The 24,767-nt window shown below is 38.3% G+C and overlaps 1 non-coding gene across 1 annotated transcript in view; it reads left to right on the top strand.

Moving 5' to 3' along the window:
• The first annotated feature begins 4,913 nt into the window (after nt 1–4,913).
• LOC105483790 (uncharacterized) overlaps nt 4,914–24,767 on the top strand; it is a 44,838-nt gene continuing 24,984 nt past the window's right edge. Inside the window, exon 1 of the transcript XR_011608980.1 lies at nt 4,914–12,266. This is a non-coding gene — a transcript (uncharacterized protein). The remainder of the gene's footprint in view (nt 12,267–24,767) is intronic.

The raw sequence follows: 24,767 nt of genomic DNA on the forward strand, positions 1-24,767 counted from the left end.
TTGGGACAAGTTACTGAACTTCTTCAAGCCTCAGTTTCTTTATTTTTAAAGTGCAGATTATAATGATATTTGCTTCCCAGGTTCATGGTGAAGATTAAATAATGTAATACATGAAATATGCCTATCTCAATAATAAGTACTCACATACAGTATTTTTATCATATAGTAAATACAATAATAAATAGATTACATAATAATACTTAATACACATAGCTACTGGCTATAACAATTGAACCTCAGTTTCCAGCATTACACAATGAGATTTCTCTTAACTCTACTCCAGGGCTTTGAAAGACTTTACTTATGAATGATTTAATATATATAGAATTGACTGAATGTTGGATTTTTAATGATTTCTGCTTGATTCAGATTCTTGTGTAACCGCATGATTTTGAACAGCTACTGTTCTTCGAAAAAGAAAGTGGATTTAAAGGAGTATTTATATTGATTTATTGTTGGTTGTTGAAATGTAAATAGCCCTGAATGTGCCACTCACTGGGAAAGGACAGTGCTTTTCATAATGGACAAAATAGCCTTGTTTCACTTTAATAACCTGCTTGTGGTCAAACCAGTCATGGGATTCCTTCCACACAGCGGAATGCCTGCTATTGTCATTTACATATCAATGAGCAGACATGTCTCTGCTCATTGCTATTATACAGCACTGCCATTTCCCTAACTTGGAGACTATGCTGAGTTTCTATGTGAAATGCACATGTCTTTTTCTTTCATCCAGACACGCATATTCCAAGCATAGGCAACAGCTGCTGAGGCAGATACGCAACTTATCTATTGTGTATCTGTAGAAGTTGGAAGGGTAAGGAATACATTGCCCACCCCCAGAATCTTATGGATCTATATGTGTATATTTATTTTACAGAACTATGCTGTGAACAATCTTTCTGAGTTTCAAAGTTGTGTGCAGTAGATGCGTAGGCTTAAATGAGAAAAAAAGAATCCCAGCTTTGCTTACACAGGAAACTCTGACATTAAAATTCAGAGGAAAGAACCCCCAAAACTTGTTTCCTCTGCTTATTGCCTCATTCCCACCAATGCATTTTCCCAGAGTTAGAAATAGCCCTTCCATTTCACCGAGTTGGAAGTAAATGGCAGATTAGTCTCTCCCTTAGGGGCCACTGAGGGAATTGAGGTTGAATGCAGAGTGTGTGATTCTAGACTGATGCCCAAGGCAGCACAGAAAGTGAGGACTGCTAACCCAGGGATCAACTCTAGCCCTCTCTAATGAGTGCTAGCATCATGCTTTCAATAATCTTTTTAGGTGACCTTAATCGCCGCTGCTGAATTAAACACTGGTTTCGCCTCAGAGCCCGGATTTGGGCATGGATTTTTTACTCAGACAAGTTCAGGGGGAATACAAAGCTGAGGAAACAAAGTCTCTGTCACCTTATCATGTCAGTTGCAGCCATCCTCCATACTGTGAAAGAACTGATTTGGGTAAATACCTATGTGTTCCCAGATTTTTAAATTGAAAATTGGTTATCGAGATTGTACTCATCCTTAGAAAAACTGTGAGGAACACACACTTATACCCCTACCCCCCACATCTATATGAAATAATATTGACCATGCTTGTTATTTACTTGGTACTGTTCTAGATTATATCTAGAAATTAAATCATCTCTCTCTTTCTCTCCCTCTGTCTCTTTGGATGGAGTCTCACGTTCTTGAACAGGCTGGAGTGCAGTGGCGTCATCTTGGCCCACTGCAACCTCTGCCCCCTGAATTCAAATGATTCTTTTGCCTCAGCCACTGGAGTAGCTGGGACTACAGGTGTGCATCATCATGTTTGGCTAATTTTTGTATTTTTAGTGGAGATGGGGTTTCATCATGTTGCCCAGGCTGATCTCGAACTCCTGAGCTCAAGCGATCCACCTGCCTCAGCCTCCCAAAGTGCTGGGATTACAGGTTGTGAGCCACTGCCCCTGGCCTAAATCTTATAACTCTCTTCTTCAGCAATACAATGAGGCACATACTATTATTATCTAATTTTTCTGTTCATCATCTGAGGCAAGGAAAGGTCCAGTAATTTACCCATAGCAGGAGCATAAATGTGAAATGCACATATCTATCTCCTTCATGCAGAGATACATATACTAACAGGAGGCAACCGCTGTTGAGGCAGTTAGCCAACTTCTCTATCATGTATTTGTAGAAGTTGTGATGGTATGAGATAAATTGCCCACCCCTACTGTCTTACTTAGAGATAGTATAAGGTGGAGATATTAATGATAAGAATAAAAATTAGCATCAACTGCGTGCTTCCTAGGCCAGGCCAGCACTCTTCTGGGGGCTTTATGTGTATTATCTTATTCCTCACAAGGCCCAAGGAGAGAGTTATTCTGATGCTCATTTCAGGGCAACAATATCTAAGGCAGACAGAAGTTAAATACTTTGCACTGAGTCATACATCTAGGAAGGAGGAGAGTAGGAATTTGAACTCCTGAATTTGTGTGCTTAACCACTAATCAGTAGTTCCTTTGGATGGTAAAATGCTTCCTCTAGGCCTCTGGGAGAATGGTACGGGTTTCCACAGTGTGCTGGAAGCCAAGGATATGAACTAACCTATCAAGTTGCTTCTTTCTCTGCCAAACCTCAGGATCTTCCCAGTCGCTCCTTTCATATCTCCATGCCTCCGTCCCACGCTTTCCTTTCCAGTGTTCCATTTCTTTAAGAGCTGGCTTGAGCTTGTTGGCAAAGGGCTTGTTGGCTATTTCATAACCACAGATAGTGAGAGCAAATGAGTTAATATGTTCCAGATACTTACATATTTTTGGAATAGAATCTAACCAATATAATCACAACTTATTATCCTTCACAGGCAACAATCATTCTTTTATTCATTCAATAAACATTGAGTGACTGTGATGGCCTGAGCACTGTGCTAGGTCTGCATTAGCATTTGTGACAGGAGCATTTTGGAAATGCCGTGCCCCATTCATTGGAGTGACTCTAAGGTGGAATCCACAGGCACATTGGCAAGCCGGCTTTTTGGCCCCTCTCAAGTCTCGTTAACTCAATGGCGATTGACTCTGCTTATTTCAATGGCTGGTCTCGCTGGCACCACTGCTGAAAAAAGTGACAGAATTTAATTCCATTGTAAAAAAAAAAAAGAAAAAGAAGACTGCTCATCTGGGGTTAGATGAATGTTTTTCAGATATAGAGGATGCCATTTTTCTGACTGGGAATGTAAAATGTATGTAATAGAACTTAAGTGACCTGTAATTCAGCTTCACAAGAGAAGTTTACATTGGTTTCTATGATGGGATTGGGACAATGTCTTTGTAGTTGTTATTATTTTGGTCAGGATTTTTAAATAACTGGGTTTTTCTTTTGTCTGTTTCTTGCCGGTTAGCAAATCTATTTCTTCGGCCAGGCCTTGCCACTGCTGCACTGTTGTTTTATTTTCTCTAATAGAACCTTGTCCTTACAGGTCAGACAGGATGACCATCATCGCAAGCACTTTGTCCTCTCTGACTTCAAAACAACCAATTTATGATGACACGGACAAGTCAGAAGACTCAGAGCTAAAACGAGAAGGATTTTGTAGATCTAATGAAGGCTCTGTCAGGCCTCATTTGGATCTAGTTAATGAGGATCTGATTGAATTTGCCATCTTCATAACATCATGAGGTCTTCTGGGCCAGTAAACGATTTCCCTTATTTTTCTGCACAGAAACAAGGATGAGGGCAAGTTGTCAGTGTAAGCATTTGTGTGTCATAAGTTGTCAGACATCATGCATTTGGTGGATGATTTGCTATGTCATCTCAGAGAGGTCGTTTAATCTTCTTGTGTTTTAGTTGTTTACATCTGTGAAAGCATAATTACACATACGGGGCTTCCAAGGAAAGTGTTATTAGTGAAAATATGTAAGGTGTATTAATTTGAGGGGCTTTTGCAAAAGAGCTTTGCATCACTTTTTGCTAGACAAAGTGTCACCTTGAGGCGGTATAGAAATTAGACGGCAAGATAGTCTGAGAAAAAGTGCTTGCCAAGGAAACATCAGCTCTGAAGGAAGGGAGGGGTCATTCCTGGTGTTCCATGCATTTGGAGGTGACTTCTGACAGGGCTTGTTGGTATAGTAGTTTCTCTGAGGGAAAACCTGAAATCATAAGAACACCATTTGGGAGCCAAAATTCAATGTATCCACAATTAAAAAAGACAAATACTTATACGCTCAGCTTCAGATTATGAATTACCAGTAACATCTTGATGGTTTTGTTCTTCTGCTTTGAGGGGACTTTGGCGCTGAACAACACCCAAAACTCTGCTTTTCACAGGCAGCACATCAAAAACGGCAAGCCTGGAAGATGTTATTAGTCCCTAAAGATGTGCAGGTTAGCGCACTCTGGTTTCACTGTACTCTCTTATGATCCGGTAGCCTCAGATCCCCCAGACCAGGCATACTTTTATAAATACATACAGAACCAATCAATATTTATTTTTGGGTCACTAAAACTATTCTAGCAAATTCCTTGACAAGGTCCCTAGATGACAATACATCTGAAACCAAAGAATAGTTTTGCTTTCACAACTTCCATTTCCGATATTTTAAAACACTGATTTCAAACCTTTTCATATATAACAAGTGAGACTCGGCGGGGAACCCTGTATTTCACCTTGCTGCTTACCCACTCTCCTCGTCCTTCCTCCACCCGCTTGAAACTGCAAGCATGAGTTCTGTTGCTTTCATCTGTGTGAATTTCCCATTGGCAGTGCCCCAACTCTCAGAATCGTTCTGTTTCCCCCAAGGGAATCACCAGATGTTCCTTGTGTGATTGATGTACCGTGTGCTGTTCGCCTTTGCTTGGGCTTGTCCACGTGTCCTCCAAAAATGTAAACAGAGGCGCTGCAACTGTGCCTCAAAGTGGCAGGCAGGGCGTCAAGTCTGTAACAAAACCAAACAAATGCAGGAAATGTTGCTCCTTCCCGCAGTATGTGCAGGAGGGTCTCTCTCGTGATGCAGTTCTAGCTGTGATATCTGAACAAGGTGGGTTCTATGGTGTAAAAAGTCACTTGTTAAGTGCTGTGACAATTTGTCAATCTGTGTTACTTCACACTGAAAAAAATTCCCAGCAATGTCATTTCTGCCAGTATCACGGGGAAATAGTTATGTGGTTAAAGCTTTAAAAGCTAAGTTCACTGCGTATTGTTTATAATAGTTCAAAAGTAGAATGGAATTAAATGTGTAACAAGAATTTGGTTAAAAAAATCATGATATGTATCTGTTTATATCTCTCTCTTCCAGGTTTATCTATTTTTACCATTTAAAATGAGGGTGTAAAACAGTGGCTTTAAAAATTTTTGATTGTAGGCACCCTTGGGGAGCTTAATATAAGTTGTGAACCATCTCCCCAGAAAAATCTCCATATGCTCAACATTTTCATGTAATATAAAGAGATTTCAACAGAAATTTGTCTATCACTCAAAAGTTAAGAACTCCTAGTATTAAGAATTTAGTAGAAATAATATTTAATAATTTGGATATATGGAGTAGTGGAACAAGCAAGTTATAAAAATATGATTCAGCCAGGGGCAGTGGTTCATACCTGTAATCCCAGCACTTTGGTTGGCCAAGGCGAGAGGATCACTTGAGTCCAGGAGTTTGATAACAGCCTGGGCAGACTCTGTCTCTATTTTAAGAAAAGAACTAGGTGTGGTGGCATGCACCTGTAGTCCCACATACTCTGGAGGCTGAAGTGGGAGGACTGCTTGAGCCCAGAAGGTCAAGGCTGCAGGAAGCCACTGTACTCCAGCCTGAGAAACAGAGCCTGCCCCATGCCTCAAAAAAAAAAAAAAAAAAAAAAAAAAAAGAAAGAAAGAAAGAAAGAAAAGAGTATGAGAGTATAATCACATTTCTGTAAAAATAACCCCACCATCTATAATTTTAAAAAAAGGACTTTGAAAGGCTGAACATGGGGATGCTAATGATGGCTTCTCTCGGGGGGTGATATGTTTTCTCTGCAAATCTTTTTTTCTCTTTCCCTTCCTCCCTCCCTCCTTTCTTCTTCTCTTTCTTCATTCGTGTCTCCCTCTCTCCCTTCTTCTTCTCCTTGTTTTCCCTTATTTGTATCTTCTAACTTTTCTACAATTAAACATAAACTGCCTTTATGAAAAGAAATATGTCACATAAGTTGCTTTTAATTAAACAAAAATGCTGTAATCAGCTTTGGCAAGTATGTTAGAACATCTGGGGACATTTCCAGCACCCCGCTTCATTCACCACATGGTGAAACACTAGGAAGAAGTCACATTAGGATGAAGGGACACTATTTCTGAGTGAGATGTGGTTAGGGCCATACAAAAATAAAGCAGTTTGATAGATATCTTTTCAACATAAAATACAGATAAAACATATTTAAAAGATTCAAAATGAATCAGAACAAATACATGCCCAAACCATACGTGATGACCAAAAAGGACCAGTCTACAGGTAGACTTTAGCTTGACATCAAGAATAACAGTATTTCTATTCTTGGAACATCCTTTGGTGGTACCTATGGCAAGTCAACATCTTAAGGGGTTATGAATCCAATATTCCTATTTCTATCACCTTAGAAGGGAGAACTTGTTCCATCTTTGCAGGCCTTGTTCTCTCAGTTCAAAGGTGAAGTTTATATTTTATCTGTTCCTTGGCAAGTATCTTTAAGAAAACAAAAGTTTTGGACTGCAAGTATACCTGCTTGGCATTCATGCTCTTTTTCTTGAGTAACAGGCCCCCCTCATCTTCTTCGTGTCACTCCCTTCTCCCTTTTTCAATTCTGTGGGTTTAGTGTGACTGGCATCACCTTCCAGCTCCAGATTGAGCACATGACTCAAACTTGGTCAGTTTGAATTCTCCCTCTCTCTCTTCCTCTCTGCCTCTCTGCCACAGTGATTGGTTCAGAGATGGATGGGCATATGATCCAATAAATGAGTTATAGAGAGCGAGCCAAGATTTCTCAGGTAGAAAAATATAAGTGTAGAATTGTTCTGAAAAAAGGCTGCAGAAGAATGAAGGCAAAACAGCAAAGCAGAGGCACAAGATGGAAGAAGGTGGGGGAAAAAGGGTCAGGTGAGCATCAAGACCTGGGGCTTCATTTCAGCACCCAGGTCCATATGTGCCTGAACCCAACTTGCCATTGAAGTTTTCAATCATGTGGGGCAACAATTTTCCTCTTTTGTTTAAGTAGTTTGACTGAGATCAGTTTTACTTACAGTCAATTGAGTCCTGATTAATATACTGATTAAGTAATAATAATAACACTTATTGAGTATGTCCTAAGTGACAAACCTTACATACATCCTTTATATGCATTCTCTTATTTAATTATCATAATGGTTATTTTAAAAAAGGAAACAGGTTCAGAAAGGTTAATTCACTTTCTTAAGATCCCTTGGTGGGTAGAAGTAGATCCAGATGACAACCAGATATGTCTGATTCTAAAACTCCATGCTCAACCAGCTATCAACTAAGCAGTGATACCTGATGGAAATTAGGCCTGACAGCTCCTGGATTGTACATCTCAAGACTTCATTTTTAACTGCAATTTACAAAGAGACTCACTGAAGACAAGAAATGAGTATTTACTAAGCATGGACACTTTTAGGCGTTAAACTTACTTTATTTCCTTGTTAGTACCTCCTTTCATTATTATTATTTTTTGCTTTCTGAGACTAGACAATGTTTAACGGAAGAATCCCAACCAGCTTCTGTGTCTTCATTCAGTTTGGTGGAAACCAATTTACCTGATGCAAATTAATTTAATCTATAACTGCCTGGGGGCTCACTTCAGCTGTAAACAAGTAGACCAGGAGATTAAGCATGGCTCCTTTAAGAATCAAGGAAGAACTAAAGTACACTCCCACTGACAGTGTAAAAGTGTTCCTATTTCTCCACATCCTCTCCAGCATCTGTTTTTCCTGACTTTTTAATGATCACCATTCTAACTGGTGTGACATGGTATCTCATTGTGGTTTTGATTTACATTTCTCTAATGATCAGTGATAATGAGCTTTTTTTCATAGGTTTGTTGGCCGCATAAATGTCCTCTTTGGAGAAGTGTCTGTTCATATCCTTTGCCCGCTTTTTGGTGGGGTTGTTTTTCTCTTGTAAATTTGTTTAAATTCCTTGTAGATTTTGGATATTAGCTCTTTGTCAGATGGATAGGTTGCAAAAATTTTCTCCCACTCTGTAGATTGCCTGTTCAACCATTGTGGAAGACAGTGTGATGATTCCTCAAGGATCTAGAACCAGAAATACCATTTGATCCAGCAATCCGATTACTGGGTATATACCCAAAGGATTATAAATCATTCTACTATAAAGACACATGCACATGTATGTTTATTGCAGCACTATTCACAATAGCAAAGACTTGGAACCAACCCAAATGCCCATCAATGATAGACTGGATAAAGAAAATGTGGTACATATACAGCATGGAATACTATGTAAACATAAAAAGGATGAGTTCATGTCCTTTGCAGGGACATGGATGAAGCTGGAAACCATCATTCTCAGCCAACTAACACAGGAACAGAAAACCAAATTCCACATGTTCTCACTCATAAGTGAGAATTGAACAATGAGAGCACATGGACACAGGAAGGGGAACATCACACACTGAGGCCTGCCAGTGGGTGGGGGTGCCAGGGGAGGGAGAGCATCAGGAGAAACACCTAATGTAGATGACAGGTTGATGGGTGCAACAAACCAGCATGGCACGTGTATACCTATGTAACAAACCTGCACGTTCTGCACAGGTATCCCAGAACTTAAAGTATAATAATTTAACAAAACAATATAGGAAGAGTGCCAGGGCTACTTTGGTGGTATGTTGTTACCAACCCAGAGTGAGCTTTCTGTTTGTTAATAACATGAAAATAAAGAGGTTTATCAGTTTTGCACTCTCCTTTCTCAGGCAGGGTTTTCTTAACCCTTCATAGAACAGAAGCGTTCTCTCTTGAAGATTGAAGAAAAAGGTAAACACTTGCCTGGAAAATATGGTTTTTGACTCTAGCTTTGAGGTTCGTGTGCTGTACTCAGAACATCCTGTTCTTCTCAACTGACTGTGATGTGGTAGATAGCAGTCCCTCCCAGGCTGTTAACAGCTGAGCTCATTTTTCATAGATGCTGCTCAGTGAGGCTGAGGAAATGGGCCACTGCTGCTTCCTCCTTTGTCACTCTTACCGTTAAGGATGAGTACTCCCGGTTGCTTTGAGAATGCACTTGCCATCTTCTCTTAAATTAGGTCTTTAATTCCTTTGAGATATTTGGCAAACTTAGATATTACTGGAAGCTTAGTGAGTGGGAAAGAAGTCTCAAAAAATCATTTGTTTAGCATAGGAGAAAGCTACTCTGTTGAACTCTGCTCTGATGGAGTCAGGAAAGGAAGAGTGGTTTCTGGGAAAACGTGTAATAAAGCCTGATACTGAGAAAAGACAGCATTAGTAAAGTCATCCAGCTTTTTAGGAACTGGGATTTCTGACTTCTCATTGGCCCCTTCAGTAAGAGCTGAAGAAGTGGCTTTTTGTGCAATAGATTTGTTAACTTCCAAATAAACCTGTGTTTAGTAATCACATCTATCACAAACACACAAATGTAATAAGGAAAAAAGTTTCATTTCTGTGGTCAGGAAGCTGATGCAAAATTATTCCATTGCATTTGGAGATTATAAAGACATAAGTGGAATAGGGATGACTTCTGCTGGTCACCAGCAAAGGAAGATGTTTCTCTTCTGCCTCCTCTGCTGTGTTGCAAAGTCTCCGCTTTGTCATCTAGCAGATGGACAACAGTGGTGTCTGTTTTTGGACGGCATTTGCTGGAGAACATAAGGTATGTCCTGTGACTCTGCTTCTCATTGGGCAGTTCCAAAACTTGCCTTAGCATTGGAATAATGAAAGTGCTTTAATAAGAATAGTGAGATCCTTTGTCAAACACAGACCGACTGAAAAGAAACACAGAAGAATAAGGCCTGGCCATCTATAATTTTACACAGGTTAGTCATGCTATAATTAACCGGGGAGTCACTACTCTTGTCTTGCCTCATTGGGCTGGATAAATTAATCAATCAAATTAGCAACTCTTGCCATGCCTCCATCAGGATGTACAGACACGACTCCAGGGCAGGCCAGTCTTCAACTAGGAGCAGTGGGTAGAGAATGGAAGGTGGCAATTAGAAGGATATGCCAAGGCTGAGCCAATGTGAGGAGCACTGAGGCATCATATTGGAAGGCTCAATATAAGATGAAAAGGATTCCTGGGATGTTTGTCTGCACGGATTTTAAAGACTGGGTTGTTAAAAGAACAGAGAGTGGCAAAGCCCACTTTGCTTCATTCAAGTTAATCAAAATATCTCATTTCCATCTGGTCATAATGCTCACCATTTTTATGGTAATCATCATGGTCAGCAATCAGAGATGTATGTTAGAACCCCATTCCTTCCAAACAGAGATGTGAAACAGAGGAAATCTAAATCAGATATTTCAATGCAACATGTATGTCGGTGGTAGCGTAGTCTCCCTTTTACACCTAAGAGAGCACATCACATGCCCGTTGACTCATTCCATCATTTAATTAACCATCATTTATGGTTGAGCAGAACCAATACTAATCAGGCATGGTGCCACATAGTGGGGAACAAACAAACATCATCTTTGCCCTCTAGATGGTCACAGATCCATGGACACATAAGAAATGATGGAAGAGAGAGAAGGGTCAGCTCTCATTGGGGAGAAGAAGGTGTGCTAGGAGAACTTCCTAGAGAAGGTGATGCCTGAACAAGGTGTTTAAGAATAAAACAGAGATTCACCTGGGAAATGAGCACAGTCTTCTCAGACAGAGGCAATAGCTTGCACAAAGGCACAGAGTGGCCTGGTGGGCCTGGAGAAGTCTGTGTAATTCGCTATGACAGTGTGAGAGGGAAAAGTGGTGGGATGTGATCTGCTGATTTGGCAGCATCCAAATCATGCAGGGTCTTGAATGTTTCTGCTTCTGTTCTAAGGTAAAGAACTTGGCACAATCCAAAGACCTGAGCCCATAAACACACAGCAGAGGAGAACAGAGGCTGCTCAGTTGAAGACACAGAGGAGTATCAACTAAGTCTTGCTTTCATTTTGCACACACCTTGAGACTGGGTTTGTAGGAGTCTGCCTCTCAGAGAAACCGGGTATAATAATATGGCAACTCATAACTTTTAGAGAACTGCTATACATTTTTCCTTGACTGCAGAATAGATTTTGAAAAAATGAATACCATTTCCAGCTTCAATTTTAAGATGCCTTAATTTGAGAGACCATTAGTCATGAAGGTGTTTCCATAGCAAATGTGTGTGGGATGTCCTAGCTTTGCTGGCAACGGTTCAAGGGAACTTATATCATTAAATTGGGATGAGGCCTGGCTTGATGGTTAGAAAATTCATGGCACTCTTCCCATAGCACACGAGGCCTCCATTTAAGGGCAAGATAAAGGAAAGGCAAAGACCAAGAGGAGAAATGCTGGAATGAAAACAAGTGAAAAAGGGAAGATAAAAATGGAAATCACAGTTCAGTGTGAATAATAGGAATGCAAATGGTACTACTAAAATAGGAAGGAACATTACTTTTCAAAAAGGCAAAGCAAAGGAAAATTGTAGTAGCAAAAGCATTTTGCATGGTAAAATTGTATACTGTGTATGCCTCTAAGAAGCAAAGCCACCTACTCTAATTTTTCCCAGCTCGATGCTGTGAATTTGGTGAGTCATTTTATGAAGGTTTACTATAAAGCCCCAATCTGCATATTTTTAAAAATAATACACTTGGATTAAATCTTCTTTTTTCCCAGCAGCTGCCTACTAATTGTCCCATTTTATAGACAACATTTTTCACCTGGTCTAGTAAGTAACACACTTTAAAAAAAAAATCAATAAGTTTATGGAATAATCCCTAGGGCTTACTGCTAAGTAAGAAAAAGTCATGGTGAAAAAAATGTGTCTACCTTATCAAAGAATCTGAATACAAATTTGCTTATGCTAAAAACAATTGCAGGAAAAGATTATTTATGGAGGACGGTGGAAACCGGGTGGTGGGGGACAGGATTCACAGCTAGATGTGTCTGAATCTATTTTGTTTTTGTTTGGAATTCAAAAACATATAAATGTTTAACACGGCCATAAAAAATCATCTTGAAACAAAGCAGTCTCTGAAATTTGAAAGCAAAATGACGTGAATGAACCTGAGTCTGAAATTAGTGGCATACTCACATAGAGGAATTATTTCAAATGATACAGTAAGTAGATATTGCCTAAGAAAAAGAATTGTCAATTTTAAATTGTTTTCTAAAGTTATTATTGATGATAGTGTTGTTACTGTTTTCATCTGCCTGCCTGCCTTCCTGCTTTCCTTCTTTCCTTCCTTCCTTCCCTTCCTCCCTCCCTCCCTCCCTCTCTTTCTCTTCTCTCCTCTCACTCTCTCGTACTTTTTTTTTTTTTTTTTTTTTTTTTTTTTTTTTTTTTTTTTTTTTTTTTTTTGAGACGGAGTCTTGCTCTGTCGCCCAGGCTGGAGTGCAGTGGCGCTATCTCGGCTCACTGCAAGCTCCGCCTCCCGGGTTTACGCCATTCTCCTGCCTCAGCCTCCCGAGTAGCTGGGACTACAGGCGCCCGCCACCTCGCCCGGCTAATTTTTTTTGTATTTTTAGTAGAGACGGGGTTTCATTGTGTTAGCCAGGATGGTCTCGATCTCCTGACCTCGTGATCCGCCCGTCTCGGCCTCCCAAAGTGCTGGGATTACAGGCTTGAGCCACCGCGCCCGGCCTCTCTCGTACTTTTTGAGACTGTTGTGTGTATTATGGGATAAAGCAAGTGAAATTATGTTGGTATCAGGAACTAGGGTTTTTGGTATGGAAGAAAGGTAATTCAGTTTTAAGAGAAAAAACGTTTAAGTAAAAACCTTGTAGTCTCGGCCACCTGTAGTGGCCCACACCTATAATCCCAACACTTTGGGAGGCTAAGGTGGGAGGATTGTTTGAGCCCACGAGTTTGGGACTAGCCTAGGCAACACAGCAAGACCCCATTTCTACAAAATATATATATATATATATATTTTTAATGGCTGGGCATGGTAGTACATGCCTGTAGTTCCAGCTACTCAGAAGGCCAAGGCAGAAAGATCTCTTGAGCCCAGGATTTCAAGGTTGCAGTGAGCTGTAATTGGGCCACTGCACTCCAGCCTAGGTGATGGCCAGAACCTGTCTCAGAAAACAAAACAAAGACAAAAAGAAACCTTCTAGTCTTTAAATTATATTGTAAAAAGAAACCTTCTTGTCTTTATATTGTCATTATTAATTGAAATTGTGATGTATTTTAATGTAAAAATATAAATTCCCTGGCTCTATTGACCGAAAAGACTTAGAAATAATGACAAGGTAGGTAAAATGAATATCCTTGAGTTCATTTACTAGGTTCAAAGTCTAGTGCTCAGACTGTGAGCACTGAAAGGAACCTGGGATCCTTGAGCGAGAACTGATCACAGATCTGGGGCAGGAATCGTGTAATGTGAACCTGGAATAATTTATCATACTGAAGGGCAAGAGAGCTAGCAGTGACTTTTGGGGCTATGTCTAAAATACTCTGGAGCCAGCTAGGGAAGGCTTTTTCAAGGCAAAGATGAGATGATGTGAGCCTCAATAAAATAATAACTACAAGAATTAAAACAATCAACTATGTTTTAACCTATAGTGGTACCAAAACATACACACACACACACGCACATATGATTGAACAGTTAGCAATATTGTGTAGTTATTGTTAATCACTTCTAATTACGATAATGAATTGTGCTTAGATTTAAGGAAAAGTTCTTATTTCTGATATATCTATATCAGATATATTCATCTTTATACATATTCATTCATATATATTCATTTCATCTTCATATATAAATTCGTGTATATCTTCATGTATACATATACATATGAAGATATACACAAAGAGGAAATGATGTGATTGCTTGGTTTTGCTTCAAAATAATCCAGTGGTGTGGAGGGGAATGGAATTAGATGGGAGTATAAATAAAACAAGTTTGACCATGAATTGATAATTATTGAAGCAGAGTACATGGAGTTTATTATATTCTTTTTTCTTTTTTGAATTTTGAAATTTCAAAATATATTTGAAATTTTTCATATAAAAAGTTTTAAATAAATAAATTGCTTTGCTCCTCTCTCCCTGTAACCTGATGAGCCTGCTTTCCAATGTATTTTCATGCCTCCGTGGGAAGTACTCAGTAAATGTTTGCAAGTATTCACACTGCTGTTGTTGAAGGTATTTCTCTAGCATTATTGAAGATTCTCATTGGGGATGAAAATTGAAAAGACAGAGAAATGAATTCTAGGTGTTATTCAAGTCACTTAGTGGGTAACTCCTTTTGGACAGTTAGGAGCTTTCAGACTGAAACATTTGATGTTTGGAGTTCTAAAAGAGACTCCAGTGTCAAAGCGAAAGATAGTAGCCTTCTTATCTAGGAGTAATACTTCTATGAACCACAAAGAAACAAAGTTTCTTAACTCAACTGGTCATGAAAATTGGCATGATGTGGTCTCATGACTGATTACATCCTCAACTGCAGGAAGACTCAATTGCTAATTATTTTACCATAAGGCAGTTGAGCTCATGACTATCTTTGTTCAGTACGTATTCGTAATTCTTTACCAGAAAACTCAATGCTTCAATGCACTGCTTTAAGTCACTCTGAGATATTTGCTGTCATTCTGAAAGTTTTAATGTGTATAATCTTTCATTTATGTGGTACCTTTTCTTATATTATTGATATTTTCACTCTCAATTTATTTTTTCTGAAACAATAATTCAGATTTCTGATCTCCTGTGTATAATCCTATAATTGTGTGTGTGTGTGTGTGTGTGTGTGTGTGTGTGTGTTTTACCCCCGTTTGTTGTACTTTCCATCTCTATTATTTCTATCTAATTTCTGGGCAATTTCTATAACTTTATGTTTCTAATTCTATCGACTTAAAAAATTCTGTTCAGTCAGAAAGAACCCTTTTATACATTTCTCATGGTCTTTAAAAAAATAACATCTTATTCTTGTTTGATTTGTTTTGTGGATATAACATCTTTTTCTATTTCACTGAGGTTATAATATTTATCGATTGATTTATATTTAGGGAGTACAAGTGCAAGTTTCTCACATGCATAGACTGCATAGTGGTGAAGTCTGGGCTTTCAGTGTACCCATCACCCGAATAGTGAACATCATACCCAACATGCAGTTCTGCAACCCTCGCCCCTCCTACCCTCCCACTGTTTGGAGTCTCCAATGTCTATTATTTCCCTCTGTATGTCCATGTGTACCCATTGTTTAGCTCCCACGTATAAGTGAGAACATACGGTATGTAACTTTCTGAGTTATTCACTGAGGATAATGGCCTTCAGTTCCATCCATGTTGCTGCAAAAGACATGATTTTACTCTTTTTTATGACTGAGTAGTATTCCATGCCATATATATAGAAAACATATATAGTTTATATATTTATATAAAAATGCATTTTATACATATATATATCCAGTAGCACTGGTCATAAACAAGTCATTCAAGAAGACTGTGTGTATACATACATATAACTTTATTCAATCCTCCGTTGGTGGATACTTAGGTTGATTCCATATTTTGCTGTTGTGAATAGTGCTATGATAAACGTATGAGTGTAGGTATCTTTTTATATATAATGATTTTTTCCTTTCGGGTAGATACCCAATAGTGAAATTGCTGGACTAAATGAAAGTACTATTTTTAGTTCTTTGAGAAAACGCTATAATGTTTTCCATGAAGGTTGTACTCATTTACATTCCCACCAATAGTGTATAAGCATTCCCCGAAAATGTAACTTTTTAAGAGTTTTCTTCTGCCCTTTGAATTACCTCTTTTCCCTCCAAGTTATTTTATTTATTTATTCATTTATTTACGTATTTATTTATGTCTTTGCTTTTCATGTTGGTGGCATCCTTTACTATCTGGTAATCTTTGGTTGACTCTTCACAATAAGAATGATACTGGAAGTAGCTGATCAAATGCTCTGTGTATGAGGCTGAGTCTTATTGACTGCTGAGTTTTCCAGTAACTAACAGTAGAAAGTCATTTACTGGGGGCCTCCAAGGATTATATGGCATAGGTATCATTCATTCAGAGAGGTACCGGGACTGTCAGAATGCACTGGTCATAAACAAGTCATTCAAGAAGACTGTGTGTACAGGCTGAATTCAAACTCGACAGCAGTTCTGTCTCTTAGACAGGATGGTTTCCTCAGAGAGAACTTCTCTAGTCTCCTGTCTTGGATGAAATAGGAATAATAATCCCGCTGTCAAATTTGGTGGGGTCTGGGAGGCTTTTTTTTTTTTTTTTTTAATGTGTCCATGGATTGTTGCCCAGGCTGGAATGCAGTGGTATGAACATGGCTCACTGCAGCCTCAACCTTTTGGGCTCAAGCAATACTCCCACCTCAGCCTCCCAAGTAGCCGAGACTATAGGTACACACCATCACAGTGGCTGATTTTTTTTTTTTCTTAAATTTTTAGTAGAGATGGGGTCTCACTATGTTGCCCAGACTCATCTCTAACTCCTGGGCTCAAGACATCTTCCCATCTCAGCCTCCCAAAGTGTTGGGATTACAGGCATGAGCCAACATGCCTGGCTACCAGGAGCTCTTTCCGTAGGATTTCATTTAATCTATTAGCTGCGCTTCCTGTTCCTGGAGCTCAGAGCTTCTCATATTTAATTTCTCCAGAATCATTACTTTTCTGTCTTCTCAGTTTAGTTAGAGGTAATCACCTAGATATTGGAATAAGGGAGGACACTTGGGGGTCTGATTGCTTTTTATTTAGTCAGACTTCCTTCTTTTTTGTGGGGGGGGGCACGGACAGGATCTGGCTCTGTTGCCCAGGCTGGAGTACAGTCAGTGGTGAGATCTTGGCTCATTGCAACCTCTACCTTTCCGGCTCAAATGATCTTCCTACCTCAGCCCTCCCTAGTAGCTGGGACCTCAAGCGCATGCCACCACGCCTGGCTAATTTTTGTATTTTTGGTAGAGACGGGCGTTCGCCATGTTGCCCACTCTGTTCTCAAACTCCTGAGTTCAAGTGATCCACCCACTTCAGCCTCCCAAAGTGCTGGGATTACAGTAGTCAAACTTCCTTCTAAGAGTTCATTCTTCAGTTTCACCCTTTACCCTCACCTTCAGAGATACTCAGAACCTCCAATTCCTAAGTCATTCTGGGTTTCTTTTGCACAAGTTGTCTTGCTTCCTGTTGGCGTGACTCTCTTCAGGCATAAAATTTAGCCTTTTCAGATTCAGCAAATCAGTTACCACTTACCCAGCTGCTTTCTTTATTCTTTCTTTTCTTTTTTCTTTTCTTTTCTTTTTTTTTTACACACCTCATTTACTATCATTTCCTTTCCCATTCTTTTAGCTTTTGTTGGTTTAAAATGCCTCTTTGTATGTGTGTGCATACCTGTGTACAAGTTTAATTTACTTTTAAGTTTTTAGTAGCACTCTAAAATAAAATGAAGTAAATATGTAGACTTAATCCATTAAGATTAACCAGAAGTTTTACTTTTAAATCCTTAAAATATGCCCTACTATAATTAGTTTTTGACTACAGTTAGAGTTCATCAGCATTTATATGTACACATCCAACACATGTAGCTCCTGTCCTCATATCTAAAATAAAAGCTGAAATTAAATAAAAAAGATATACACTTAACAATATATTTTATTTTTTTTCTTACCATGCTTTCTTATATCCCACATTTTCTTTATCTTGTAATCTTAGTTTAGTTAATGTACATATTTGAATAACTTGTTCATATTTTAGTAGGAATTGATTCAGATTACAGGAGCTTATCTGCAGTGATTGTGGGAACAGGACAGGGCATTCTGCTAGGAGGTTTCAGCTGGTCTCAAGGGTATCACTAGCTACCTGTGACAATGAATTGTCCCATCTCTTTGGTCTCAGAGCTCATGAACATCTGTTTTAGCCTGAAGGCAATTGCTGCTCTCTTTTGCTCAGCTTAGTCAGGAGGTGGGGGGTTGACTGACCAGCCTAGTCCCTCTAAATGCACTGCCCCAGTTAATCACCATGACAATTGCTCCTTGACCTCCCAAAGCTGCCTGAAGTTCCCATAAGCACTCTCATCTCTGCACTCTCTCTCTCCTATGTGTTTTTTTCTGGTCTTCTTTTTACGAAGAATTCAATCCTATCTGCTCTATATCTTTTATAAATATCTCAACATTTTTGATGTTGACACCACCCTTGTTTTCTAGTGCTGTTATGAATGCATTTATTTATTTGATCATATCAGAGTAACTGAAGTGGGAAAGAACAGGTGTTCAGTTTGCCATTCTGCTCCTATTTTGAGACACACATACCCCCCACATGCAAACACACACACACACACACACATATTTAAACATAGTGTCCCTGCTAACCAACTTGTCTGCTATTGTTTGTTTACAAACGAAAATTTGATTTGGTCTTCCTTTCTTCCTTTGGTCTTGCCTTAAAAAAAAAAATCTGTTTATTCTTCTTTTTGTTTAGGATAATCCAACCTGTAGGTAAAAGTCTGTCTTTTTAGTCAGCCACAGATAAAAATCCAACAACAAAATCCTAGGTCTGATATTCGTTTACTGTGAATACTCTGCCAAGTGGCGAAGAATGCATTTCCAGTATAGATTCCCCACTGGTGCTAAAGTCATCTGCAAAGACATAGTCATATGAAAGAGAGCCAAAAACCTACAATGAAGTTAGTGTTGTGCATAACAATTTTCTTTAAATGTACTTATCTTAAAAGGACTCTGTATGTTCCTTCAGGGAGATGGAGACTTTCTCTTCCCACAGTTTTAATTGGCAGTCACCCCATTTTCTGGAACTGCATTATGAAACTTCTTGTTCAATACTTTCATCAATACAAAGAAAAATTAACACTTTATTAGAAAGTTATGTTTTCTATAAAGTATATGATTTTAAAAGAGGTGTTTCCATACTCATTCAGGTAAATTGGTCTCATTTATGGTCAACAATTACTGCTTCCACCATGAATTCCATCTCTGAAGTTAAAATGTAAAGCCTAAGAATATAAGCTAACTTATGACATTTTATTTTAGGGATTTCCAATATTAGAGTTAAGGGTAGAGTTAGTATTATTGCCTTGTATGTAATAAATGCATGTCATAAAATATGGTTTACTGAATTCATGCAATCCTTTTAGATTGAAGGAATGATGACTCTTCTTTCACTCCCTATAAGGAAACATATTCATAGTTGCAATATCATTGCTCATGTGAATTCAGGAAAACTGATCACTATATAGACAACAGTATTTTGTAAAAAAATAAACAAAAAGGAATATTTACATATCTAATGTCTTTAACAACTTGAAGTCTGTATATCTGACTTTTGGGTTCTCAGCTAGACCATGTTTCTCTTAATCGCGATTCATGTTCTGATACAGGTGTGATTCATGTGTACTTTTAGATGTTAGCTGGGGCCTCTTTTACTGAGCATATTATGGTCATGACAGATGTCTCTGTCCTTGGAACATATGTTAAGTCTTATCTAGATTTTGGGGCAAATAATAAAAGTGAGAACTAAAAGGCACAGGGAATTCTGTTGCCACAAGAGATTTCCAAGGCAAGTTATTCCATGTTTTTTATTGTTTACATGAGAAAACTTAGCCCTAGGAAAAAAATCCCTTAAAATTAAATCCCTTAAAATTCCACAACTGGCTAGCATTAGCCATGAACCATAGAAGTGTATATCACTGGTAGGTGGAGTAGGTTTTTCTGCATCTGTCACTCCTGTTCCTGCCTCAAGCCAGATGATTCAAGTTAGGCTGATGCCAAATTTCAAGACATCTAAAAATATTATCAGCTCTAGAATGTGGATAATACGTATTAAATATCTGCTTTACTTTTGAAGAAATTTACACTTAAAATTTATTTTTCTCCTTTTCTTTTTTTCTTAATCAACTATAGCTGAGCTTATGCTATTTGAGTATATAAAATAAATTAAGTTGCTATGGTAAATCTTTAATAACCACAGTATGGAGAGTACATGAATTGGATAAAAATGTTTCTTGCCAAAGAACAAACCCAGTAATATAATATTTATCATGAGTTCTTGAAAGAGTTTTGGTCTGTTAAACTTGGGTATTTATGTTTAAAAGCTAAACTATTTTCTAGGTAAAATCAAACATTCCCACAAGTACACAGTGAAGTAACTTAAGTAATCAACTGTGCTTTGTGTAAAAGCCATTTCTAGAGGTTCAATTAATGAAGAACAGATTTTTTTGTTTGTTTGTTTGCCATATAATACTTGTAGTGGAAGGCTAGATTACTATATAGTTAATATGTTGCCTAAAGCATATTATTTTATTGTTGTGTGTGTGTGAGAGAGAAAGAGTTTAAAAGCAAATCACTACCTCTTTGGTAAATTAGTACTCATGAAAAAAAGTAAAGGGTCTCATTTCAGCTTGGTTTGGAGGAAAGAGCACTGAATTATAAAACTTGAGTTCCCCTTCTAACTCTCACGTTCCTACTTGTTTGATGCTAAGAAAGTCATTCGCTTTCTCAGAATCTCGGTTTCCTCATCTGTAAAATGAAAGAGAATGAAATTCCATTTCAAAACCCCTTCCCAGCCCTGAAGTTTCATAATTCTCTTCAATGAAATAAGTATTCTTACTTTGCTGATCCTAGATATTGTTTAGTAACAATAAGTGTCAGAATGATTTGTTACCGCATTTTCTTCTTGGAAAGAAATGCATGAGAAAGTATTCTGTCTTGCAGGACACATCCTATATTTAGAAATATTTTTTCCTTCATCAACCTAGCAAGCTTTATCTTCTTGGGGATTATTGGCAACTTTTTGGTTATTATAACTAAAATTTCAATTAGACCTCTTTACCAGAATCAGTACACTATATAATAAAGATTTTTAATTGACTTTTTCTCCAAGAGGAATATAACAGTTTATACTCACCTATATATTTCTGTAATTGTTTGATTATCTATCTTCATAACAGACTATGGGTCCCATGAAGCAGGGATTATTTCTGCTTAGTTCACAGTTTAACCCTAGAGCTTAGCATAGAGCATGGCATCTAGTATGTGCTCAATGAAGAAAGACATTTGGTTGAATCTCCCCCACAGAAATACAAAAGAAGAAGGTGTTCATGATAGTTCAGAGGGAAATAGAAAATCTAGATGAAATGGGTAAATTCCTGGAAACATACAACCTCCCAAAATTGAATCAGGATAAACATCAAGACCTTGCACAGACCAATATCAAGTTCTGAAATTGAATCAGTAATAAAACACTTACCAACTAACAAAAAGCCCCAGACCAGCCACAGTCAAGACAAATTCTACCAGATGTACAAAGAAGAGTGCGTACTAATTACACTGAAACTATTCCAAAAAAATCAAGGAGGAGAGATTCCTTCCTAACTCATTCTACTAAGCCAGCATCACCCTGGTAACAAAATCTGGCAAAGATGCAACAAATAGAGAAAACGACAGGCCTATATCCTGATGAACATAGACACAATAGTCCTCTACAAAATACTAGCAAACTGAATCCAACTGCACACCAAAAAGTTAATTGACCATGATCAGGTAGGCTTTATTGCTGGGATGCAAGGTTGGTTCGACATAAACAAATCATTAAACACGATTTACCACATAAACAGAATTAAAAACCAAAACCATATGATCATCTCAATAGGTAAAGAGACAGCCTTTGATAAAATCCAATATTCTTTCATGATAAAAACTCTCAAGAAACCAGGCATCAAAGGAACATACCTCAAAATAATAAGAGGCATTTATGAAAATCCCACAGTGCACTTCATATTGGATGGGCAAAAGCTGGAAGCATTCCCCTTGAGAACTGGAACAAGATAAGGACGCCCACTCTCACCATTCATATTCAACATAGTACTAGAAGTCCTATCCAGAGTGATCAAGCAAGAGAAATAAATAAAAGGCTTCTAAATAGGCAAAGAAAAAGTCAAACTCTCTTTGCTGACAATATGACTCTATACTTAAAGAACCCCAAAGACTCCGCTAAAGGGCTCCTGAAACTGGAAAATAACTACAGTAAAGTTTTAGGAAACAAAATCAACGTACAAAAATCAGTAGCATTTTTAAACACCAATAACTTTCAGGCTGAGAGCCAAATCAAGAACACAATCCCATTTACAATAGCTATAAATATGCTTAGGGATACATCTAACCAAGGAGGTGCAAGATCTCCGTAAGGAGAACTATAAAATACTGTTGAAAGAAATTATAAATGACACACACAAATGAAAAAACATTCCATGCTCATGGATTGGAAGGACCAGTGTCATTAAGATAGCCACACTGCCTAAAGTAACTTACAGATTCAGTGCTATTCTTATCATCCACCAATGTAAGTTTTCACAGACTTAGAAAAAACTATTCTGATTCATATGGAACCAAAAAGCCAAAGCAATCCTAGGCAAAACAAACAAACAACAAACAACAAAAACAAAAACAAAGCAAAGCTGGGGTAATGGAGGCATCACATTACCTGACTTCAAACTATGCTAAAAGCCACAGTAACCCAAACAGCATGTTACTGGAATAAAAATAGGCACATAGAACAATGAAACTGATAGAAATAAAGCCACACACCTACAGCCATCTGATCTTTGACATAGTTGACAAAAACAAACAATGGGGAAAGGACTCCTTATGAAATAAATAGTGTTGGAATACCTGGCTAGTCATATGGAAAACAATGAAACTGGACCCATACCTTTTGCCATATACAAAAATTAACTGAAGGTAGGTTAAAGATTTAAATATAAGACCTCAAACTGTAAGAATTCTAGGCCAGGCACAGTGACTCACACCTGTTATCCCAGCACTTTGGGAGGCTGAGGCTGGCGGATCATGAGGTCAGGAGATCGAGACCATCCTGGCTAACATGGTGAGACACTGTCTCTAAAAATTAGCCAGGAGTGGTGGCATGTGCCTGTAGTCCCAGCTACTCAGGAGGCCGAGGGAGGAGAATGGCATGAACCCAGGAAGCGGAGCTTGCAGTGAGCCGAGATTGCACCAGTGCACCCCAGCCTGGGTGACAGAGTGAGACTCTATCTCAAAAAATAATAATAATAAATAAATACATACATACATACATACATACATACATAAAATAAAAAAAGAATTACAGAAGAAAATCCAGGAAACAACATTCTGGATATGGGCCTTGGGGAAGAATTTATGACTAAGTCCTCAAAAGCAATTGCCACAAAAACAAAAATTGACAAGTCGGACCTAATTAAACTAACTTTTGGACAGCAAAATAAACTATTAACAGAGTTAACAGGCAACCTACCGAATGGGAGAAAATATTTGTAAATTAAATATCTGACAAAAGTGTAATATCCAGAATCTATAAGGAATTTATATAACTCAATAAGCAAAAAATAAATAACCCTATCGAAATGGGCAAAAGACATGGACGCTTTTCAAAAATGTCATATAAGTGGCCAACAGACATGAAAAAATGCTCAACAGCACTCATTATCAGAGAAATGCAAATTAAAACCACAATGAGACACCATCTCACACCAGTCAGAGTGGCTATTACTAAAAAATCAAAAAACAGCAGATGCTGGCGAGGCTGTGGGAAAAAGGGAGTACTTACACACTGTTAGTGGGAATGTAAATTAGTTCAGCCACTGTGGAAAGCAGTTTGGAGATTTCTCAAAGAACTTAAAATAGAACTGCCATTCAACCCAGTAATCCCATTACTAGATGCATATCCAAATGAAAATAAATAGTTGTACCCAAAAGACACAGGCACTCATATGTTGATCACAGCACTGTTCACAATAGCAAAGACATGGAGTCAACTTAGCTGCCCATCAACAGTGAATTGAAAAGAAATTGTGGTACATATATACCATGGAATACTATGCAGCCATAAAGAAGAAACAAAATCATGCCCTTTGCAGCAACATGGACGCAGCTGGAGGCTGTCATCCTGAACTAATGAACACAGAAACAGAAAACCAAATAACATGTATTCTCAGTTATAAGTCAGAGCTAAACATTAGGTACTTATGGACATAAAGATGGCCACAATGGACACCGGGGGCTACAAGAGAGGGGAGGAAGGTGGGCAGGAGTTGAAAAACTACCTGTTGGGTACTATGCTGACTACCTGGGTGATGAGATCAATTGTACTCCAAACCTCAGCATCACATAATATTCCCAGGAAACAAATCTGCACACATAACCCCTGCATCTAAAATAAGAGTTGGAATTATAAAAAAGGAAAGGAAATTTGGTTGAGTAGACTGACTGGAATGGTTCTACACCTGATGACATGTATCATCTTGAAATCATCCAAGAAAATTTCCATAAAGAACATGTGTGAGTCATGTGCAGGCTTTCTGTTATCTGGAATATACCACTGATGAGGAAGCACGTTCTTAGCTGTTTTTGCAGAAGTTTTGCTATTTGCTGTCTGTAGACAAAGGTTGTTTGTAAACCAGCGTCAAGCAGCCAATTTGGGATGCCTCCTTCACCACCTCCTTGCAAACTTTTATGACTCTCCATATTGATCCTTAACCTCATTTTGTTGAAGTCCTTGATCAAGCATCCTGACTCATCATCCTCTGCAAAGGCTCACATCGACAATCCAGAGCAAGGCCAGAATCAGGACAAAACTCATGGATGCTGGATGT

This window comes from Macaca nemestrina, chromosome 10, assembly GCF_043159975.1.
Source record: "Macaca nemestrina isolate mMacNem1 chromosome 10, mMacNem.hap1, whole genome shotgun sequence".
In the NCBI taxonomy this organism is placed as follows: Eukaryota; Metazoa; Chordata; class Mammalia; order Primates; family Cercopithecidae; genus Macaca; species Macaca nemestrina.